The sequence below is a fragment of the Triticum aestivum genome, chromosome 4B, assembly GCF_018294505.1.
Source record: "Triticum aestivum cultivar Chinese Spring chromosome 4B, IWGSC CS RefSeq v2.1, whole genome shotgun sequence".
Taxonomy (NCBI): Eukaryota; Viridiplantae; Streptophyta; class Magnoliopsida; order Poales; family Poaceae; genus Triticum; species Triticum aestivum.
In genome coordinates this window covers 602,332,456-602,338,651 of record NC_057804.1, presented here as the reverse complement: position 1 = coordinate 602,338,651, position 6,196 = coordinate 602,332,456, and positions in this window count along the sequence as shown.

Sequence of the window (6,196 nt, the reverse complement as noted above, 5' to 3'; positions counted from 1 at the left end):
TCTTGATAGGCTTAGCTTCAATCCACTTAGTGAACTTGTCGACTGCCACCAGTACATGGGTGAAGCCGCTCCTGCCAGTTCTCAGTGGTCCAACCATATCCAATCCCCAAACAGCAAAGGGCCAGACGAGTGGAATGGTCTTCTAGGCTGAAGCCGGTTTGTGCGACAAATTGGAATAGAACTGACATCCTTCACACTTGTCGACTATCTCCTTCGCCATTTCATTCGCCCTTGGCCAGTAAAATCCCGCTCGGTATGCTTTAGCCACAATGGCCCGGGAGGACGCATGATGACCACAGGTCCCCGAGTGGATATCGTCAAGAATTATCTGACCTTCTTTGGGTGTTATGCTCTTCTAACCGACTCCAGTAGCGCTTTCCCTGTAGAACTGTCCCTTTATCACAGTAAAGGCTTTGGATCAACGGATGATCTGTTGAGCCTCTTCTTCATTCTCTGGGAGCTCTTTCCTTAGGATATACGCGATGTATGGCACCGTCCAGTCGGGAGTGACGACCAAAACTTCCATGATCAGGTCGACCACAGCTGGAACTTCGACTTCACTCGGATCCGTGGCACTTTTTGGCTGCGGGGCTTCTTCGGTGAAAGGATCCTGTTGAACTGATGGTGTGTGGATGTGTTCCAAAACACATTACTGGGAACGACTTCTCTCTTGGAACCTATCTTTGCCAAATCATCAGCCGCTTGATTTTTCAGTCGAGGTATATGATGAAGCTCTAACCCCTCGAATTTCTTCTCCAGCTTTCTTACTGCATTACATTAACCAGTCATGGCTGGACTTCTGATGTCCCACTCCTTCATCACCTGATTAACTACCAAATCTGAGTCGCCATAGACCATGAGGCGACGAACGCCGAGTGAAATGGCCATACGCAACCCATACAGGAGTGCTTCGTATTCTGCTTCGTTATTGGATGAATCAAAGTGAATCTGGAGCACATAACTGAGCTTATCTCCTCGAGGGGACACCAACACTACCCCAGCACCGGAACCATTCAGCATCTTAGAACCATCAAAGAACATGGTCCAGTGCTCCAAGGGAACTTGAGTCGGCAGTTGTTGCTCAGTCCACTCGGCGATGAAATCCGCTATCGCTTGGGACTTGATGGTTTTCTTTGCCTCAAACTTGATATCCAGGGGAAGGAGTTCATCACCCATTTTGCCACTCGACCGGTTGCATCTCTGTTGTGCAGAATCTCTGACAATGGAGCGTTGCTGACGACTGTAATGGAATGGTCAGAGAAGTAATGAGCAACCTTCTTCGTGGTCATGTAAATCCCATATACAAGCTTCTGATAATGAGGGTATCTTTGCTTTGATGGGGTCAAAACTTCAGAAACATAGTATACTGGGCGCTGAACTTTAAAGGCTTTTCCTTCTTCTTCCCGCTCGACCGTAAGTACTGTACTGATGACTTGTCCTGTGGCTGCAATGTAAAGCAGCAAAGGCTCTCCGCTGATTGGGGCAGCAAGCACCGGCTGGGTGGAAAGCAGGGCTTTTAGCTCTGCAAACGCTGCATCAGCTTTAGGAGTCCACTCGAACTTGTCTGACTTCTTCATCAGTCGGTAAAGAGGCAAAGCCTTCTCACCGAGACGAGAGATGAATCGACTTAAAGCGGCCAAGCAACCAGTAAGCTTCTGGACATCGTGCACATGCACAGGACATTTCATTCGGAGTATAGTACCAACTTTTTCTGGATTGGCGTCGATTCCTCATTTGGAAACGAGAAAACCGAGTAACTTTCTGCCAAGAACTCTGAATGTGCAGTTTGATGGATTAAGCTTGATATCATACCTCCTGAGGTTGGCAAACGTCTCAGCAAGGTCAGTCAGCAGGTCGGAACCTTTCCACATTCTGACTGATTTGAGTGAGCAAACACTTCTGAATCATCGTCATGAATGTGGCTCAGGCATTCTTGAGGCCGAATGGCATGGTGACATAACAGAAGCACCCGAATGGAGTGATGAAAGCTGTTTTGATCTCGTCGGGTCCATACAGATGGATCTGATGGTAACCAGAATAGGCGTCTAAAAAAACAGGTGCTCACATCCCGCAGTTGAGTCGACTATTTGGTCGATGCGGGGGAGAGGAAAATGATCTTACGGGCAGGCCCGATTGATATGTTTGAAGTCGATGCACATGCGAAGTGACTTGTCCTTTTGGGGGACCATGACGACATTGGTGAGCCACTTGGAATGGTAAATCTCTCGGATGAACTCCGCAGCTAAGAGCCGAGGCACTTCCTCGCCAATGGCCTTCCTTTTCTGGACGGCGGACCATCGCAGATGATCTTTGATAGGTTTTACTTTTGAGTCGACACGTAGACGATGCTCAGCCAGCCCCCTGGGAACACCCAGCATGTCAGAAGGCTTCCATGCAAAGATGTCCCAGTCCTCACGGAGGAACTGGATGAGCGCTTCTTCCTATTTGGAGTCGAGTGTTGTGGAGATATGAGTCGGAGCAGCATTGGGGTCGGTCGGGTGAATGTGAACTGGTTTTGTCTCACCAGACGACTGAAATGCCAATTCTGTAGCGGGCTTCTTGGCTCACAACAAATCACTCGGGTCTGCAGTTTTCTGGTATTCCTGCAGCTCCACCACTGCCATCTGAGCATCGGCGATCTTTGAGCCTTTCTGAAAACACTCTTCCACCTTCTTCCGATTTCTAGTAATAGTGATCACACCTTTGGGACCAGGCATCTTCAATTTGAGGTACACATAACATGGTCGAGCCATTAAACGCGCATAAGCTGGCCTGCCCAAAATAGCGTGATAAGCAATCTGGAAATCCACAACTTCAAACGTCAACTTTTCTTTGCGGTAATGCTTGGAATCGCCGAAAACCACATCAAGAGCAATTTGGCCGGGTGACTCAGCCTTCTTTCCAGGAATGACTCCATGGAAACTCATGTTGCTGGTACTGAGTCTGGACATCGGAATGCCCATTCCTTTCAGCGTCTCTGCATACAATATATTTAGGCCACTACCACCATCCATCAAAACCTTAATCAGTCGAGTACCTTTGATGACTGGGTCGACTACCAAAGCTTGCCTCCCAGGGGTGGCTATGTGTGTCGGATGATCGGACTGGTCGAATGTGATGGTAGTCTGAGACCATTTCAGATAACTGGGTGTCACCGGAGCGACCATATTCACCTCACGGTTGATAACTTTCAGTCGACTTTTGCTTTCAACATCACCAAAAATCATCAGGGTGGAATTGACATGGGGATATCCTTCATCACTATCCTGTTTGTCCTCAACTTTGTCCGACTCCTTTTCCTTATCTTTGGGCTGTTTCCCCTGAAATTGCTGGATCAAGAGCCGACACTGTCGAGTGGTATGTTTCGGGTAAATGAAGTTACCCTCCTCTTCTTTCTTTGTGTGAATTTGGCACGGTAAATCCATCACATAATTTCCTTCCTTGTCCTTCACCTTCTTAGGATTCCAAGATCCTTTGGGCTTTCCTTTGAACTTTCCTTGAGTCACAGCCAAGGATTCTCCAGGAGCAGCGGGCTCTGCTTTCCGCTTCTGCTTCCGACAGGAGTTCCCTCCTCCGGTTTCGTGGGCGACTGAGTTGTGCTTGCCACTCTGAAGCTGATCCTCTTCTTCACGATTGGCATACTTGGTGGCAATCTCCATCATTCGACTCAAAGTCATGTCTCCGGTTCAAACGAATTTCAAGTTTAACTCTCTGTACCTAATACCTTCCTTGAAGGCACAGACTGCCTGGTGATCAGATACATTCTCTACCGTTTGATGCAACGTGATCCATCTCTGGATGTAATCCCTCAAAGTTTCATTCGACTTCTGCACACAAGGCTGCAACTCTGTCAACCCTGCTGGTCGCTTGCAAGTTCCTTCAAACATTGTGACAAACACTCGGGCAAGATCTTCCCAAGTGTAAATGCTCCTGGGTGCTAACTGATTCAACCATGCTCTGGCCGAGCCCTCCAACATAAGAGGCAGGTGTTTCATGGCCACCTCATCATTACCGTCACCAATCTGAACAGCCACTCGGTAGTCTTCAAGCCAGGTATCAGGCTTTGACTCACCAGTGAACTTGCTGACTCCTGTCGCCAACCTGAAGTTGGGAGGAATCACCACAGCCCTGATGGCCCTGCTGAAACACTCTCATCCTGAGACGTGTACTCTGCTGCTGGTGGGTACATCTCTGTCATGACCTTCTCGGTGAGCTCTGTTCCTGTCGACCAAGCCTTGAGCGATAATGGATCCCGCATCAAAGCCTGGTTCCCTGGGGTCGACTGGAATCCTTCGCCCAACACTGTGATGGCATCTATCATCCTGCTGTCGAGATGCGTATGATCCACCCCTTAGGGGAGGGGTGGGCAATTGACGTCGATCATCGCGATCGATTCAGTGATCATACTGCTCATGGTTCTTGTACTGATCACGCCGGTCTCCACGTTCCTCACACCTCGGAGGCGATCTTGGACGATGGGCCAACTAGATTGTATTTGCAGCGACAGATCTGCTGTGAATCCTATTCCGCGACTGCAATACAGCTGAATTTTGATCCCCTGCTGCCAGGATTAAATCTTTGATCTGCAACAAGCCTCTGCCAGCCTCTGACTGGGAAGGCTGAATCGACTCTGCGATAGGGGCTGCAGCTGCTAAATTCTGGATTGGAGTTCGATATACCTGAGTCGGTGGTGGAAAGAGTTGACGCCGACTAGAGTCTGGAACCCGTTGTCGCGCACGCTCGTCGAGTGCATGCTGAAGGTTCTCTAGTCGAGTGCGCTCAGCCGAGTTAGCCAAGCGCGTGTCCTCCAAGGCATGAGCCTCGGGGGTTTCTCCAACGATAGGAGTGTACAACGCATCCATGTTCCGGCGGCGAAGATCTTCCCTCTGTTGTGAAGTGAGGGGCTCGGGGCGATATTCCTCATGGACATGCGATGGATCGCCTCCGCAGTCGCCTCTATCAGTGCGGGTGAAACCGGGAGGACTACATGGTCCATCGACCGCACTCGGATGCAGTCTCTGCGGAGCCAGTCGACAGGTCGAACAGGCCGTAGAGAGATTCGTCTGGCTCGATTTCCGTGACTTGGGGGGTGGCCGACTAGCGAGCCACCGCGTGCCTCACCCACCGCTGAAGTCTCAACCGACCAGAGCGCTTGCGCCAGCGGGAAATAGGGAGGGACGACGACACGGGGACCGATTGATACTGGGTCAACAGTTGCTGTAGGAGGACACCACAGATGCACGGGCGAAAGTGCGTCGATGTCGAGTGGAACCTCCTGAAGCCAAGCGGAGTCATCGGCGATGAACGTGAGCGCGCCGAGACGGATCTCGCAGCCCTCAAGCAGAACTCCGCCTGAAACCATGATGAAGGAGGTCGGAAAAATCACAACTTCTCCAATAAGTCGCTAAGACACCTGCCCCACGGTGGGCGCCAACTGTCGTGGTTCTAAGTCTGACAGTAGAAAGGGGGGTAGGTATGGAAAGTCAAGATCCTAGCTATGGAGTAGTTGTATACATAAGGGATTTACGAGTTCAGGCCCTTCTCGGAGGAAGTAACAACCCTACGTCTCAGAGCCCAGAGGCGGTCGACTGGTATTATATGTGTATGAGTTACAGGGGTGCGAACCTTTACACTGAGGATGGGGGTGGCTTATATAGAGTCCGCGAGACCCCTCCGGCCCTCAGTTATGTAGGGTTTAAAGTACATTAAGGTCGGGCGTTACTGGTAATGCTACAAATAAAGTGCCATGATTACCATAAAAGCTACTTAATGACCGACCGTTTCCCTGCCGAGTGACATTTGGTCTCCTGGTTGTCAAGTGGATGGCTTCATGGTCGAGTGGCTTTGAGTCCGTTGAATGGAACATTTCCGGGTCGACTGAAAGGTAGTTTCTTCTAGAGATGTCCTTGGGGAGGGTATCTTGGACAGGTCCATGACCCTACCCTAGGTACATAACTTCATCATTAGCCCCCGAATGGATCGTGGTTTGAGTGGGGAAGGGGTTGAACATACTTCCGACCCATTTTCATGCTATGTGTATGTCTTGTTCTGGATCAATGAACTTTAGGTGACGGCACCAACTTCTTTTTCAGTCGCCTTGATCCATTCTTTGTATCCATCGAGTGAAGTTTTTTACTTGGAGAACTCCGAATGACAGAGCGAAGGAGATCTTCCGTCTGATGAGTTGTTCTGCAGC